This window comes from Microtus pennsylvanicus, chromosome 15 (genome assembly GCF_037038515.1).
Source record: "Microtus pennsylvanicus isolate mMicPen1 chromosome 15, mMicPen1.hap1, whole genome shotgun sequence".
Classification (NCBI taxonomy): Eukaryota; Metazoa; Chordata; class Mammalia; order Rodentia; family Cricetidae; genus Microtus; species Microtus pennsylvanicus.
The window spans coordinates 16,023,242-16,041,707 of record NC_134593.1 but is presented as its reverse complement, the minus strand read 5'-3'; the positions used below and the strand labels follow the sequence as shown (position 1 = coordinate 16,041,707).

The following is an 18,466-nucleotide window of genomic DNA, read 5'->3' as shown; positions in this document are numbered from 1 at the left end:
CCATGTAGATCTGGAGGACAGTGTCACCTCATAGCTGACATGATGCGGGTAAGTCCTGTTGTCCCCAGTGCTTAACACCACTAAGTCCTGATCACGTGTGCCAGGACCAAAGCATCTGAATGTCTGAGATTTTGGTACATGGCCAGGGGAGTCTACTTCTCTTCTTATTTGCACCAGATTTCCATGGAAACTGAAGGAATCCACTAGGATGAAGTGCAGCAACTCCCTCCCCCAAGAGGAACACCTAATTAGTCCCTCCTTTGCTCCCTCTGGCCTCCCTTTCCATTCAGAATGAGGTTAAGAATCTCTCAAAAAAATAGCTGCACAATAGGCAATTCATGGCCCTCCCAAACTAACCATCATTAACAACTGACTCTAGGCATTATTTTGGGGAACTCAGAGAAGTAGGAGAAGCCCAGTGCTTCCAAGAAGTCCCCAGATGGAAAGCCTTACTACTGGAAGGCCAAACTTAAGCTTCATCTCCTCCAGAACCTTCTAATTTCCTGCCCAGGACTTACTGTGCCTTCCCCAGAACCATAATTCTCCATGGTTTACACTGAGACTGAAGTCTAACCTCCTTCTACCTCTCACAATCTCCCCATATTCTTCATTCTCTGATATCACAGGGAGTATCAAGGGCTCTCCAGAATGCAATAGAATACGCGGAGAAGGCAATAATAGGGTCAGCATTAGTAGCCCTTCTCACCTGCTTACTAACTAGTTCTTCTACGATTCACTGGAAGCCTTATTTGCCTCCTTGGGACCCTTCCCAGAAACACTAGGGAAGACCTTCATCACCTCCTCATTACAAAGCCAGAGATCTCTCTCTGCTTCATAAGAAAATATTCACTACTTCATGTATCGGATATTGAAGATTCACTTCAAACACATCCCAGGAAGTGGTTCATCCCCTTCTTGACATCTCTAATAAATATCATGAGAAATAAAGGTTTCTAGGTAATTAATTCAGAATATTGGTGAGAAAATTTCAGTCCCCTGACAGCAATAAGCACACTATGAATGATCCACAAAGTTTTAATTCTATATGGGTGTGATAGGAGATTGTGAGTGTCCTGTCCGAACAAAGGTAGCTCCATAGTTGATGAAAATTACCCCCAAACTTCAGCAGAATTCATTTCAGCCATCCTAAGTTAGCAAATGCGTGATCACCTTTTTGATTGGGTTTAGACAGGTTGGGCTGGAGATGCTAAGAACTGGGGCTTGCCAGGGGAGCCCTCAACACAAGAGTAGACACTCCCATGAAGAGTGATGAATCTTTCCTATACTCAAGTGTAAGGAAAGATGAGTACTTATTGAGACACCACACACAGATATGCAAAGACATTTCCTGAAAATCAAAATTCTCACAGTCATGGAGAGGGTAAGTAATGTGTCACTGCTATGGTGCTTCACCTAGGGCCATACAAAGGCTGATCTGGAGCCACCTATGACAATGGACCTGCCTTAGGAAAGGGGACACAGCCAGCTTAAATTACAATCCACATCAGAGCACGAGAAGAGCAGGCAAAGGACACAGAGTGAGATAACTAGAGTCTTTTCCTCTAGGCCCTTCCCAGGGCCCACTTCCCACTTTTGAATTTCCTGGCCTCCTGAAAATGAAGAACTAGCACCGTGTTCAGCCTGGATTGAAGATTCACAGAAAGCCTTGACTGTGGCTTCACAGTGGTCTTGGTGGACCCCAGAACAAATGAGTGATGTGGGATGAACTTTGTCCATTCAGAAGTTATATCACACTGACAACCATGTTAGACAGGATTAGGTGTCTCAGTAATACCCAATTCTAGAAGTCAAAGGACAGAACCTGCCCCACACACGACCTGTTCCCAGTCAAACTTGACATATTGAAGGATGCTCAGGAAGTGACTGACAGATAAGACTTTGCCCAGGTAGGATCTGAAATATCAGATTGAGTCTCCCCCTTTGTGGGTGTCAGTTCTCCCTTCTTTATATAGGGAGGTGCCTGTCTGTCATTCAGAAGGCACCTGGTTACCTCTGTCTCCCTGTACAAGGTGATCTAGGGGAAAGCATTCTCAGGCTTATTCAGAGCTACAGAGGATGCACCTTGTCTTCTTAGACCTCAGCCATGTGCTTTCAGAAGCCTGGAGAAAATTGTTACTGTCATAATCACTCAGGGAGTATAGGCATGCCCAGGTCACTTGCTTGAAGCTTCAGACTCTCATGTTAATGGAGAAGCCATTCAGGGGCAGGACATACTCATCAGATTCACAAAGCCATTCTCACTCACTAATAGCCCAGGACACCCAGAGCTAACAAGAAATTGAAGTCTCAGATGGACTGTGGTGGCACATTCCTTTAATCCCAGCACTCAGAGTGGCAGAGGCAGGTGGATTTCTATACGTTTGAGGCCAGCCTGATTTTCAGAGTGAGTTCCAGGATAACCTGAGATACACAGAGAAACCCTGTCCCAAAAAACATAAAAACACAAAACAAAAACAAACAGAAAAAAGAACAAGAAAAGAAAAAGTAAGAAATCGCAGTCTCTTCCCAGTCTCTCACCCACTGGCTCTAATAGCTTTCAAGCTGAACGGCAGACCAGGGGTGTCATTCATAACTGGGAGGTCAGAAACCTTAGGAGTCAATGGAAGAGAGAATTATTGATACCTCAGCCCTGCTAACGGCTGTTATGTAAAGCATAATAACCTCAGGCTTTTCCAGAGCACTCTCCTTTTCCTATTATTACTGGCACACTACCTAAAGGACTCCATTGGGGGCAAAGTGCAGTGCTGGTACTGAAACCTAACTAATTCCACTGTGCCTCCTTCCCCACTCAGAGTGAATGCAGAGGATCTCCAACACAAAGACTACAGCCTTGTCAATTCCTGAGTCTGTAAATTTAACTATCATGAATCCTTGATGTGGGTTGGCCCTTTAAAAACTCAGAGAAGCAAGATTGGCCTATTGTGTCCCAGAAACCCGTAGTTCCAGAGCCCTAGCCCTGAGATGCTCAAGGCCATCACATTCAGAAAGCTTCCAAGTCCCTTCCCTGAACTCACTGCGTCTTCCCCAGGACCATTTATTTTTCCATGTTTTCCGGTGAGACCTAGGGCCTGCTTCCTTCTGCCTCACTCTGGTCTCTCCACGCTGTCCATTTCCTCTCACAAGTAGTCTCCTCAGTCTAGACAACATGTCTATAAGCGAATCTTACAGCCACTGAATGAACGTCCTGAGGGCAGTTGAGTTGCTACAACACAAGTGACATCACAGGATTCCAAGAGCTCTCCAGGATACAATAGAATTTCCAGAGAAGGAACTGCTGATGTCACGGGATACAGCCTTTACCTCCTTACTAATTATTTCTCCCTAATCTGACCAGAAGCTGAGGCTTCCTTTCCAGGAGTCTCTCCTGTGGCACAGAGAAAGCCATTCAGCATCTCCTCCTTCCCAAAGCAGAATTTTTTTTCTGCTTTATTAGAATCTTTTCACTACTTTGCCCATGTGGAGTTGAACACTCACTTTACATGTACTGTCCATGAATGGCCTTTCCTCTCCTGAACATCCATACTCAGGAATATGAGCAATAAAGCCTGCCAAGAAATTAGGTCAGAATAATACGGAAGATGAGGCTTGAGTCCTTTGAAGTGAACAAGCACCTAGGGAAGGCTAAGGTTAAGGGAATTTTGACTCTGAGGGACAAGAAAAGAGTTGCTGCCCCTCAGCCAAGAGCAGCTGCTGCAGATGCACAGGTGCAGTCATCAGGCTGAGGCACCAACTGGGCTCTGCATCCTCCTGCATCATCAGAGCACAAAGGAGCGACCATGTTTAGAGAGAGGGATAGGGCACTTTTCTGGGACAGTACTTTTTTTTTTAACTCAGTCAAAACTTCATCCAAAATATCCTACAGGCCTGGAGGTTATAAGTGACTCTCATACTGTTGGAGAACAATGATGGGTGGAGATAGGGTGAGGTTGATGGGGAGATATTTTTGAGAAGATTGCATGCTAGCTTCTAATTACTAGTCTCATTTTTCAAGCAGTCAACTTTAAAATGAAACCCTTAGAATGTATTCTTCTAATGTTTCGAACACACAGTGCATAGCTCCCTGAATTCACCATATGCGAAAGCGCAGCAAATCTGCTGCCCCTGCCAATCTGGATGCAGTACTCCTGCATTAGCTTTCCCCAGCCCACTTCCTTATGATGCAGTCTCTTTTTTAATCAACATTTAGAATAACCTCTGATTGGAGCAGATTATTCCAATTTTTAAAATGCATTCTAAAACTTTAAAACCATTCCCCTCATACTTACTCTACTATTATGTTCCTGTTTTTTTTTCTCCTGTGGTGATTTTACTTAAATTATTTCATGGGTGAAGAATCTTGTTATTATAGTATGAAAGTGGGTCTACGAAAATGTGTGATATTTGTGTACACATACTGAGGAGGACAGAAGAGAGTAACAGATCCCCTGGAGTTGGAGTTACAGGCAGCTGTGAACCTCCTGATGGAGGACATCTAGAAGGACAAGGACCCTTACCTGCTGAGCTATCCCTCTGGCCCCAGTAAAAGGTCTTTAGTCAGAACATTCATCTGTTTCCAGAGTTAAACCTTTATCTGTTGTTTCTCTAAGTGTGTCCGGCTCTGTGAGCAGCTGAGGTTTGTTCTCACTGGGCCAATCTGGTCCTCTCCTGCTTCCAGTAGTATTGCTTACTCCATGCATCCTAGGATGGGAAAACTCCTTCCTAAAACAGGACAAACTGGGATGACTTTTGTGTAGCCTTTATTGTAAACAACATCTAGATTCATCCTTTTGCTTTCAAAGCAAAAGGGTTTATTAGGATTTGAAGTTTCTCTGAGGGTTCAGAGAAGCAGGATTTGAGGCAACAGAACCAGGAAACAATTCCTACTCCAGAGCTCACCACTGACACTAACATGGTGCTAATTGATGGAGGGGGGCTCAGCCCTCTGTGGGCAGGGCCATCCCTAGACATGTGAGTTTGGCCACAGAAGAAAGCTTGCTGAGCAGAACAGTAGGCAACATTCCTCTGTGGTCTCAAGCCCCTCCTTTGGGATTTTGCCTTGGCTTTCCTTGATAATGGATTCTCAAACCCTAACCCAAAACAGAATTGGGAATTGAGGGAAAAACCTACTTTTTTTTTGGAAGACTTGACAGCTGCCAGTGTGTGTTTATTGTTTCAGTTACGGCCTTCTAGCTTCACCAAGCAGGGGCCTGGAACCAAGTAGGATCAGAACTGGCTTGGTCCTACCTTCCTCAACCCTAACACCCTGCTGACCTGTCCTTTCTTGTAGTCCCTCACTCTCCCCAGAGACCATCCTGTCCCAGATCATGAGGAGAACCTCTACCCCTCGAGGCAGGTACAAACCAAGGTGAGGAGGTGAGCAAGCCCGGGGCCTAGGGCTGGGGACAGTGGACTTTGGGACCTAACATCCTATTTCTTTTTCTTTCCTCCCCAAAGGGATGCCCTAGACCTAACTGACATGGACTCAGAGCTTCCTAGAGGTCCCTGTCCTACCTTTGAGCCATGGAACCTCCTCAGCCTGTTTGAGGACTCACTAGACCCAGCCTGAGCCACAGGCCCAGCCTTGGTGCTTTTAAATCTCTGACCCCCTTTCCTACCTCTCCTCCAGAAACTTCTGTATCTAATAAAAAGTAATGAATCTTGGGAACACCCAAGGTTGCTTATGTGGCTACATAGCACTTCTTGTCCCTTTATTGATGTTGCCTAGGGTCTTAGGCCTCTGGGATAACCTGGCTATGAGGCGACCATCTGCTAGAGTGGCCTTTGGCCAGCAGACTAGAGTCACGCACTGTATAGCGATTTCCTGAGCAAACATGTCTCTGGTGGGCAGATCAATCAGTCAGACCATGGCACTGAAGGTGAGTCCTTGGGCCAGTGAGGCCTGTATCCAAAGCCACCATTCCACATCCGTGCCTGTTGCCTAGGGAAAGCAGCCGCTCCTCTCATGTCTCTTGGCCAGACAATACAAGCAGGACCAATGCCTACTTGGTCCTGAGAGAAGGGCCTGGTCCTACTGCCCTGCATCCTGACTTCAGGAATGACAGGAAAGGTACAATTCTGGCTGCTGAGAGGTTTGGCATGCAGGGCAGAAAGATGGAGGTCAGGAAGCAGGAGCAGAGAGGCTAGTTCAAGAATCCAGGAAGTATCTTGTGGGAGTGGCAAGATATGAGCAGTGGTTCCGGGCTGGAGGCTTGGAAAAGTGGCCAGACTCACTGTCAGACATGAATTTAGAGACTCTCACGGGTCAAACAGGGTAAACTGAAGCTCAAAGAACGATTTCCTTCTAGCTGACAGTAAAACAGTGCCTGGAGGGAAGTTAGCAGGGAGAGATTAATCCACTGGGAGGAATGAAGAGTGGTCTCCCAGATCGGAAGTCCCATGTGCTGCTTCTTCCAGGGAACCAGCCCCTTGCAGATCAGCAAAGGAGGGAAGATGGGATTATTTGTCTCAGGAAGCTGTGGGCAAGCTGGTTTGGCAGCTAGGAGACAGCTCAGTCTGGGGGACAGGCATGGTGGGCAGCCCAGAGCAGGTCAGGTACAACACCAGCATGGAACTGGAGAATGGAACCCACGCTGAGCAGGTGCATGATCTGGTGGGAGTTCCCCCAGTAGTCAAAGCGACCGGGCCCCCAACGCTCTGGCAGACGTGCCACATTCACCAGCCCTCCAAGCAATGCCAATGCATCCATGCGCAGGTAGCAGGGCAGGGAGCCTGGAGCCCCTGAGCCCAGTCCTACACCACGGGCCCCAAACACCAGTAGGCGGGCCCCGGCTTGCCAACCAAAGGCTCGAAGCCGAGCACTGGTGGAGGGGGCAGTGAGGGCTCTCCAGCCAGCCACACCTGACAGTGCAGTGTAAGCCATCAGGGCTGCTGGACGAAGCCAGGGTCTTCAAGCCAGAGTGCAGTGGATGATTGGGCAGGGCCCCAAGAGTGTTGACAAGGCAGACTCCACACATATCCAGGGTAAGGAGCCGGGTGTACACAGGACTGCCTCCTTGGTGGCACATGAAGAGGTGATACAGCACAGAGGCTGCAGGGGGGACCAGACAGGCCACACAGTGTGTACCTCCCAGCCAGCCATCCTTGCCCAACTGACCCCAGGGCATGGTCATTGGCACAAGCACCAGGAAGCCCAGCAGGGCTAGCCCGTGTGTGTAGATGTTGCCCAGCTCATTGTGTAGGTAGAAGAGGCTGCGCAGGCAGCCCGAGCCGCTGCTGGCCGGCCGGTAGCCAGTCAGTACGAACTTATTGAACTGCAGGTACGGTGGCGAGCTAGCCCAGTCCAGCAGGCGCGGCCCGGACAGGAACGCCATGGCCTCACGCACTGCGGCGGGCCAGCGACCCTCTGATTCCAGGCGTCTCCCTCAGTGGAGTCACAGAGCTGGGAAGCTCATCCCAATTCACCTCCAGGCTGTCCGGTCGCCCAGCGTAAGGTAAGCAGGGGGTCCCAGCCCTCTTCCCTCTCTCGCGGTGCACGCGCGAGCTCGATGCCCCCGCAAGGGAAAGGAAGCTGGCGACCAGGCTACTGAAGCTCAGTGCGTCCAGTTCCACCGTGGCAGACCACCAAAGGGAGCGATCCCGTTGGCCGCAATGGCAGCCCGGCTTCTAGCCGCAGCCCTCGGGGAAAAACCTACTTTAAGGGAAGGATGTGGCTCAACGTGTGAATTACCTGTTAAGGTTTCTGGTGCTAAATGGGTCTTCAGTTTACCCAAGAATCTCAACCTTCTAATCACCCAAACTCCTCCTGACTGACTCAGATCATGCCAACATTATTGTCCAGACCTGTGTGCAGTCTGATCAAGAAACACTGGCTTACACCTCCCACTTCCTACACTACTGCACTAATTCACTGAACGGCAGAACATAGTCTCAAGCTGGGAGAGCTTCCCTCATTACCTGTTTTACTCCTGCCAGTACTGCATTTGGCAAAGGGATTAATTACATAAAACCCAGGAACTGCCATCATGTAGTCAGCTGCCAATACAGAGTATTTGTACTGAACCATTTTGGGGGCATGAAAGTAGGTAACTGCCACGTTCTTTCATTAGCTGTAAAGGAACACAGCTGTGACCTCCTTAAGGGTCAAGTACTACTGCACTTACATCTAATTACTGAGAACAGAAGTGCTACATCCCTTGCAATTCCCCTGCCTTTCCATGTGAGCATCACAAAATACTCCCCAGGTGGACAACAGAGCTGGCCAGAACAAGGAATGTAACTACAGAGTAGGCAATATCTTCAAATTTGGGGCACACACAAGGGTTTCTCATCAGACAGTATGCAAGAATCATGAAACAACTTCAGGATGTTGGTGAGGTTTTGTTCCTGTTGCTTTGAATTTTTTTTTTATTGAAAAAATTTGGGCCTCCTCCTTGCATCTCATTCCTCTCCCCCTCCCCTTCTCTTCTCCTCCTCCCACACTCCTCTCTCTCTCCCCCCACTCCATCCCCCCTCTCTCTCCAGTCTGAAGAGCAGTCCAGATTCCCTGCCCTGTGGGAAGTCCAAGGTCCTCCCCCCTCCATTTAGGTCCAGGAAGGTGAGCATCCAAACAGGCTAGGCTCCCACAAAGCCAGTTCATGCAGTAGGATCAAAACCCAGTGCCATTGTCCTTGGCTTCTCATCAGCCCTCATTGTCTGACATGTTCAGAGAGTCAGGTTTTATTCCATGCTTATTCAGTCCCAGTCCAGCTGGCCTTGGTAAGCTCCCATTAGATCAGCCCCACTGTCACAGTGGGTGGGTGCACCCCTCTCGGTCCTGACCTCCTTGCTCATGTGGCGATTTCTCAGAAAATTTGGGATCAACCTACCCCAAGACCCAGCAATACCACTCTTGGGAATATACCCAAGAGATGCCCTATCATATGACAAAAGCATTTGTTCAACTATGTTCATAGCAGCATTATTTGTAATAGCCAGAACCTGGAAACAACCTAGATGTCCTTCAGTGGAAAAATGGATGAAGAAAGTGTGGAATATATACTTATTAGAGTACTACTCAGTGGTAAAAAAACAATGACATCTTCAATTTTGCATGCAAATGAATGGAAATAGAAAACACTATCCTGAGTGAGGTAACCCAGACCCAAAAAGATGAACATGGGATCTATTCACTTATAATTGGTTTCTAGCCATAAATAAAGGACATTGAGCTTATAATTTGTGATCCTAGACAAGCTAAATAAGAAGGTGAACCCAAAGAAAAACATATAGTCATCCTCCTGGATATGGGAAGTAGACAAGATTGCGGGGCAAAAACTGGGAACTTGGGGGTAGGGTGGGATGGGGGTAAGGGAAAATGGGGAGAGAAAAGTGAGAAGGGGAGGATGGGGGTAGCTTGGGGGAATGGGATGTTTGAGATAAAGGAAGTGTGGATATGGGAGCAGGGAAGTATATATACTAATTAAGGGAGCCATCTTAGGGTTGGCAAGAGACTTGACTCTAGAGGGGCTCGCAGGTGTCCAGAGAGATGTCCCCAGTTAGTTCTTTGGGCAACTGAGGAGAGGGAATGTGAAATGGCCCTATCCTTTAGCCATATTGATGAATATCTTGCATATCCCCATAGAACCTTCATCTGGAGATGGATGGAGATAGAGACAGAGACCAACATTGGAGCAATGGAATAAACTCCAAGGTCCAAATGATGAGCAGAAGGAGGGAGAACACGCTGCTTTGAATTTTTAAGACAGGTCAGTGAACTTCTGACCTGAGCAGACACCATTCTATCCACAACAATTAAATTTAGACTTGATTAGAGGAGGCTTGTGCATCACCTGGAGTAGAGCCTCTGGTATCCACTGCCCTATATATCAAAGGTTCTATAATTCCACTGGGAGATTGGCAATTTCACAGGGTATTTCACAATTCCAGTGCCTCATTCAGGCTCATTCACCACACAATATTCTGTCAAAGAACTTACTCCAAGCCAAAGCAAGGCTTTCATGTGGAACAAAATAAGCCCTATCTGTATAAAAAGATGTTCAAAGAAACTAGACTATTCCCCATCCATTTCCCATCTGAAGGATCCAAGTTCGGTTTAGGTGAATCGATAGTCACCTCATACTACAACTAAAAGTTAAGCTAGAAATCCTAGCCCCACACAGATGATCTGAACACCTTAGTTCTCACAGTATCTTGTTCCAGGAAGTCTATTTTGCCAGAGTTTACAGAGGATTCTTTATGGTGGGCCACAGAAGATGTTAATTAAGGTCACTTAGCTCTTCATCTTTTACAGCAGATCTGAACTCAGATGGCTGACTTCTGAAGGCTTCCTGACGGGAATCCAGTAGAGTTGTTTCAAGGATCATATTGACACTAATAGATGTAACTTGAGCAGAAGTTGTGATCCACAAGAAATCCGAAATAAATTGCAGCAAATCTGAGGCAGTCAACCTTGCGAAGGCTCAGTGTCTGAACATAAAGATGTTGCAGTGACCAGTGGCTGCAGGTTTGGATTTATATGCAGAGTAACTATAGAAACACTGTTAAATATAATTCACATATATTTAAGACAATGAAAACACCTATAAATCCAACACACATGAAGAACAATTGTAACTCTTGATTTTCCATAGTGCAACAGGGACATTTTGCCTTTCTTTTTTATTTTAAATTCTCTCTCCTTTTTAGAGGTGAGTTAGCCTTTTATTCAAGTTCATGATATATATGTGATACAGGGGAGAGGAGAAAAAGAAGCAGTGTCAGCCAAGGACAGCGATTCAAGGCTGGTTGGTGGAAAAGCAGGAGACACCAAGGCTCTTGCCCCTGAGCAAACAGAAAGCAATCTGTTCACCTTTTAAATATCTGACAATCTTTTTTTTTTAATATGTTGGTACCAGAAATCCCCCTTAGTACATGTGTCTACCCAAAAGCTCCATGGGAGTAGCTTCTCCATCTAATATGTATGCTGGTCCTGGGATTCAATCAGAACCTAGGTTTTGGCTTTCTGGATGAGGGCTGGACAGTCGCTGAAATCGAGGTCTTCATCAGTCAGTCACTGTATGTAGTAATATGAGCGGCGGCGGGGCTGCATCCCCAACACCCTGGCCGCCTGCTCGACTAGCTTTTGCCGCGAAATAACAACACACAAACTGCATTCATTTAAACACTGCTTGGCTCATTTCTACCTAGCCTCTTCTAGGCTAACTCTCGCACCTGGACTATCCCATTTCTTATCATCTGTATAGCACCGGTCTTACTGGGAAGATTCTAGCCTCTGTCCATCCTGGGTCAGAGCTTCATAGTGTGCATCTGCCTGGGAGCTGGGAGCATGGTGTCTCTCTCTGAGGTGTCTGCTCCGGAGAGGAGAGCTGTCGAGTCTGAGCTCACTTCCTCTTCCTCCCAGCGTTCTGTTCTGTTTACTCCTCCCACCTGTCTTCTAACCAATGGGGACCAAGCAGTTTCTTTTTATTTAACCAATGACCTTCCTCCATCAACTGTAGATCTAGAAATCAGATGCTGAATTACTGTTCTTTTTGTTTAGCTGTGGTCTAGTTGTCTGGGAATGCTTAAAAAAAAGGCCATTACTTAACTGTACTATGCGGCTCAACTCCTGAGTTTTCAAGCACAGCATACTGCTCATCTAGCTGAAGATTAAGGGCTTGGTTTTTGAAACCTCCTTACCTCTATTTTTATGTCTAACTGTTTCAAAGCTTTTCTCCATTTCTTTATCCCTAAGGGAAAAGAAATGTAATCAGTAAATACATCTTGAAAGTATTCTTCCTGGAATTAAAATAAATGGCCCCTAAGAATAATCCTTGAGAAGAAGGGAATACAAAATCCTTATCAAACTACTTTGAGGCTTCAGTTGAAGAGAAAAGATGTTGTACTGCACTGAAGCTCTGAGGTCTCCTCCTCTGAATAGACTGTGTAGAACCAAGCTGACGACATTTGGAAAGAAGCTGTGTAATGACATTCCTCCTAAGACTCACTTCTAAGCTTTAGCAGCTAGCAGATAATAAATCTTTATACATAAGGTTACCCATTTTCTCATTCAAGTAATTTTCTCATCATTCAACCAGTTCTCCTCCCTTTTTTCTTTTGGGGAGTGGTCTGATTAGATCAGGTAAAGATATCTGTGGCAAGTCACTGCCCTCTCAGAGTCCCCATATATTTGAGGACAGAGCAGAGAAACAAGTCCAATTGAAGGTCTGAATCCAAGCCAGCTGTGCTCTCAATGAGACAAAGAGGGTGGGATTTACATTAAAGCCACCCCAATATTTTTCCATCTGATGCCATTCACATTTCTTCCCATTTTATTTACTTTTGAATATTCATGTCCCAAGATGTACATGCGCTATATGTGGTCATTTAACTACAGGTAACATTCATTTTAAGCACCTGTTCTGGCTCTCTATGTGTTTGGTGGTGGACTGTAGGGATGGGAAGTGTGTGTCACTTTCTGCTTTTGGTTGTCCTTGTGGTGTTTGCCTTGTTCTGGGCAGCCTGGCTACAGGAGGTCTATATACACCACTTGGCATTGCCGACTCCGAGGTTATGCAACTATTACTGGAGGAGGAGGCTCTTATACTGCAACGGTTTTATCCCAGGGACCTCGGTCTCAGTCATGGCTGGATGGGTGGGACAGGTGGCAGAAGAGGCACTTGCATTTTGAAGCTCTAGGTCAAGGCTGGCTGTGTGCACAGGGTGCTGCTTGCATTGTTGCCTCGGCCCTGTATAGTCACCTATGGGTGGGCTGCAGGGTGGCCATCTCTCCCCATACTCCAGAGAATGGTGTAAGCTCCTCACCAGGAGCTGGGAGCAGGGTCAAGCCCTGATGCCTGAGGGACTAGGAAAGCATGCACTGGTGAGCTCTTGGCTAACTAAAGTGAGTCTACTTTTCTTTTCCTTTATTTCTTTTCTTCCCCCTTCCTTCCTTTTCTTTTCTTGCTACTCTCCTTGTAGACCAGACTGGCCTTAAACTCACAGATAACCACACATGTCCTTGCTTTCTAAGGGATTCAAGGCATATACCACTGTGCCCTGAGAGGTAATTTTTTATTACTGCTTCCAGTAAAATTAAATTGATTGTAATATATCTGTTTTAATGATTTTACTTCATCCTGATTTAACTTTGGTAAGTTATGTACATCTAGAAATTCATCTGTTTCCTTTAGATTTTCCAGTTTAGTGGAATATAAATGTTTATAGCATATTCTGATTCTTGAAATTTCCTGTATGTGTGTTGTGAAGTCTCCCTTTTCATCTCTAATTTTGTTAGTTTGAGTATCATGATTTTTTGGTTAATTTGGGTAAAGCTTTGTTAGTATTTTCAAAGACCACGTTTAGGTTTAGTTAACAAATTGCATTGCCTGCTTTTAATTAGCTTAATCCCTTATTTGGTGATCTCTTCCCATGTATTATTTTAGGGTTGTTGTTTATTCATGTTTTTCTAAGGTTTTCAAGTGTATCTTTAGTTATCAACTGAAGGTTTCCTTTTTTATGTAGGTGAACACTGCTATAAATTTTCGTATTGTGGGGTGTGGTTAAACATACCTTTAATTCTAGCAGCTGAAGAGCAGTCAGGGTTCCCTGCCCTGTTGTAAGTCCTAGGTCCTCCTCCCTCCGTCCATATCTAGGAAGGTGAACATCCAAACTGGCTAGGCTCCCACAAAGCCAGCACATTACGTATGATCAAAACCCCGTGCTATTGTCCTTGGCTTCTCATCAGCCCTCATTGTTCGCCATGTTCTGAGAGTCCAGTTTTATCCCATGCTTTTTCAGTCACAGTCCAGCTGGCCTTGGTGAGCTCCCAATAGATCAGCTCCACTGTCTCAGTGGGTGGGTGCACCCCTCGTGGTCCCGACTTCTTTGCTCATGTTCTCCCTCCTTCTGCTCCTCATTGGGACCTTGGGAGGTCAGTCCAGTGCTCCAGTGTGGGTCTCTGTCTCTATCTCCATCCATCACCAGATGAATGTTCTATGTTGATATGCAAGATATTCATCAGTATTGCTATAGGATCGGGTCATTTCAGGTTCCTTATCCTCAGCTGCCCAAGGGACTAACTGGGGACCTCGGCTTGGGCTCCTGGGAGCCACTCTAGGTTCAAGTCTCTTGCCAACCCTAAGGTGGATCCCTTAACCAAGAATTGTGCTTCCATGCTCCCTTATCCAACCTTCCTTTATCCCAATCCTCCTTTTTCCCCCAGTTCCCCCCATCCTCCCCTTCTCCCTTTTCTCTCCCCATCTCCCCTTACCCCCATCCCACCCCACCCCCAAGATCCCAATTTTCTCCCCGGCAATTTTGTCTACTTCCCATAGCCAAGAGGATAACTATATGTTTTTCCTTTGCTTCACCTTCTTACTGAGCTTCTTTAGGATCACCAATTGTAGACTCCACAGGGCAGGGAACCCTGACTGCTCTTTGGACTGGAGAGGGAGGGGGAGAGGAGTGGGGTGAGGGGGAGAAGGGTGGGAGGAGGGGGAGGGAAATGGGAGGCTGGGAGGAGGTGGAAACTTGTTTTCTTTCCTTTTCTCAATAAAAAATTCTAGCAGCTGGATCTTTGTAATTTTGGGGTCAACCTTGTAACGACTCACAAGTACATACACACTGAGTTCCAGTACAGCCAGGCCTCCACACAGAGAGATCCTGTCTCCAAAACCCAAAAGTGAATAAATAAACTTTCTTCTTATGAATGGATCTATTGAGCCTCATGAATTTTGTTATATTGTATTTTCATTTTCATTCAGTTCCAGGAATTTTACATTTTCATTTTGATTTCTTTCTTGGCTTCATTACCATTCAGTAGCATGATATATAGGCTCTATGATTGTCTGTGTTTTCTGTAACTCCCACCACTGTTAACAGCTAGCATTAATCCCTTGGGATGAGATAGAATTTGGGATATTATTTCAAGTGTCCTACAATAGTTGAGAATTGCTCTGTGAACTACATATGGTCAGTTTGTATAACTTTCCATATGCTACTGAGACATATGTCTATTCTTTAGTTCTGGTATTGAATATTTTGTAGATATTGTTATATATATTTGATTTATGACATCATTTAATTCCAGTAATTCTCTGTGTAATTTTTGCCTGGATTATCTGTCTATCTTTAAGAGCATAGTGCTGAAGTCATCCTGGATCACTGTAATGGGGTTAATTTTTGGTTTTAGGTTTTTTTTTATTTTATGAAATTTGGTGACCTGTTTTTGGTGTTCATGTTTTGAATTATCATAACCTTTCTAAAGAAAGTTTCTTTAGTTGATATAAATTGTTTGCTGTTCATTTCTTCTGAGTTGCTTTGGTTTGAAGTCTATTTTTCCTTATATTATAGTACTTATACCTGCTTTTCCTTAGTAGCATTTTCTTTGGATGCTTTTTTATTCCATATGTCTTCATCCTGTCTTTGATTGTAAGGTATGTTTCTTGGAAGCGGCAAAAAGATGATACCATCTTCTAGCATATGTTTTCAATGATTGTATTGACTTATTTCTGTTTTTGTTCTGCTGTAGTATACTCATTCCTTCTTTGTGTTATTTAAGCATACTTATAATCACTGTTTTGAATTCTTTCTTAAAATTCTTTGATGTCATTTTTATGTACCAATAATGTGGGGTTACAAATTTGTAGAGGAGATACATTGTCTTGGTTTTTCATCTGGTTTTAGTTTCTGTGTTATGAACTGCACATCAGAAGTGCATTGTTGGCTGAAGTTTTCTCTTCCTTTTCCAATTCCTCCCTTTAATTGCCCTTCCCCGCCTTTCCTCATTTTTGTTTGAGCTGCATTTCTACCCTCATGGAGGCATGCATAATGTCCAGTAAAGGACCAAGAGGTAGCAATGTTGAGATGCACAGCATTCTCCATGGGCTAATGCAGAATGCTCTGTAGAAGGATGTGTTGGGTAGCCTACTTCTACAAGAGGCTGTGTGTGTTGGATACCCAGAACAAAATGCCCAGGAGTTTTAGTTGGGTCTAGTGCAGTAGGATGGCCAGGGCCTGGAGAATAGTTTCTGAATGGGGTACACTGTCTGCAGTAGGGAAAGACAGATTTTATTTGCTGTTGGAGGCCCCTAAGTTTGTGTTGCTAGCTAAATTCCTGGGTGGTATAGGCATGTGCACCTTACTTGCTGTAGAAGGCTGTGTGGGCTAGAGTCCTGGAGATAAATTCCTGGAAGATGTATGTGGCATGATTCATGAGACCACAGACAACACCTGAAGTCTCGTTCTCAGGTGGTATAGGTGGGCCAGGGGAAGAGGGGCCCTATCTGATATCCTAGTGGGAGCATTTATAAACATAAGCCTTTGTTTAAAAACTGTTCTAAAATGTTTACACTTAAAAATTACATTAGGTGCGTGTTTGTGTGCGTGTCTCTGTGTGTGTGCTAAGGGAGAGAGAACATGTGTGTGTGTAGTGATATGGTGGCAGGCTATGTTCCCAGCGCCCAGGTACCCGGCCACCCTGCTAGTTTTGCACCCAAAATAATTACACGGAAACTGTATTCTTTTAAACACTGCCTGGCCCATTATTTCTAGCCTCTTAATGACTAACTTTCACATCTTGATTAACCCATTTCTAATAATCTGTATAGCACCACAAAGCGGTGTCTTACTGGGTAGAGTCTAACTTGCATCCATCTCGGAGAGGAGAGCTATGGCATCTGCTTGAATCTGCTTCTTTTTCCCAGCATTCTGTTCTGTCTACTCTGCCTACCCAAGCTTCTGTCCTATCAAAGGGCCAAGGCAGTTTATTAACCAATGAAAGTAACACATAGACAGATCACCCTCCTCCATCATGTGTGAAGGCATATGTATGTATGTATGTAGGTGCAAGGAAAACTATCAGGAGTTGTTTATTTTGGTTATTGACTATTACTAACAATGTATAAGGGAATGAATTCAGGTTGCTATGGTTATAGTCAAGTGTTTGACTCATTAAACCATCTTGCTGTCTGGAGAACTGTTTTTGATGTATCCAAAACATTTTTATAATTTGTGATTTTGTTTTTCATTTGATTTTTAAAAAATAAAGATATTCATGCTGCTTTTAAAATAAGTTATCAGCCTTTTGGTTTTTCTCTCTATTATCATGCAGTTGCATAGTTTCACTATTTACTTCTAATCTTAAAATACCACAATCTTATAAAACATAAGAAGAAATTGTAATTGTTTTGTATTTGTTAAGGTTTAAATTGTAACCAACAATATAATCTATTTTAGAAAGAGTTTCCTGTGCTGCTGAGAAGAATGTATACCCAGGAGCTTTGTGTGGAAAGTTGTATGAATATTTGTAAAGCCATTTGATCCATGGTTCCTTTTAATTCAGAAATGTCTTTCCTGATTATTGGGTGTTGAAGATGTAAAGGTGAGTGTAGCTACCTTACAATGATTAGTGAGGGACTATTGCAGTCTTCAAGTGTTAAGAACCAGAGCACATCTCTTTGTGTGTGTTTGGGGTGGGGGCTCTGTTTGTGTGCTTGTCAGCCAAGGATAAGATGCTCATGCGCACTGTGATCACTTAAGGTGATTTTCCTGTCTATGGACCAGACTTGTTTCTGATCCCAATCAGTTTTCCAACCTATTCATTAGGCAGGTTCTCACTGGCTCCAGATACACCTTGGGGTGTCTAATGTCTAAACCATGTACGGCATTCTGAGCATGTTGGAGGTTGGGGAGGCAGGAGAGCACTGAAGTTTATTACTGGAGGACTCATCTCAGTGTTTGCTAATTCTACTCAGTAATAAATAACCTGTGTGATGAATGAGTCTGTCAGGAGAGTCTCAGAAATATTTATTCTAAGTTTATAGCAACATATGAAACTGTGTGCTATAGGTAGACAATATTAAATCAATTCTCACCTCTGCATTCTATATTCTTAAGAGCAGATATTGACTAAAAGCAGAAAATATATAGATGAAAAAATGTAACTGTATAAAAGAGAGTGGGAGCAGCTGGTACTACAGGTAGGAACTGTCCACCAGGTGGCAGAGCATCTCTGCTGCTGCAAACTTAGGGACATTTTGCTTGACTTCTGTAGAGCAGCTGCTGAAGAACCTGCAGTGCTGTGGAGGACAGAGGAGGGGAGCTGACCACAGAAGCATCTTCACTGGCTGAAGGCCACAGTCCTCAGGGAGAGCAATGACAGCACTGATTGGCCCTTTTGTCCTGTGCTTGTGGCTGCAGCTGAACTGTGAGTGAGAGCTTTGGGGAAACACAGCATTTGGCAATGTTCATTATCAGTCTGAAGAGCAGACTTGTTTCTTCCAGATTGCCTGAGATCAACATGTGGGAGACAAACAAAGGCTGGGGAATGGTGTCCTGATGGTCTTCCTGCTGTTTCCTTTTGCACGGGTGTGAGCAGAGGAGAGAAGCGGGAGCAGCAGCCTTCTCTCTTGAGTGTCCAGGAGGGAGGCAGCTTCATTATCAACTGCACATACACAGACACTACCAATAATTACTTCTCCTGGTACTAGCAAGGACTCATTGCCCCGCTAAATTAGAAGGACAAACA

The 18,466-nt window shown here is 44.9% G+C and overlaps 1 pseudogene; it reads right to left on the bottom strand.

Moving 5' to 3' along the window:
- Positions 1-5,147: 5,147 nt before the first annotated feature.
- LOC142835942 (progestin and adipoQ receptor family member 4 pseudogene) lies at positions 5,148-7,412 on the bottom strand (annotated as a pseudogene).
- Positions 7,413-18,466: the final 11,054 nt, after the last annotated feature.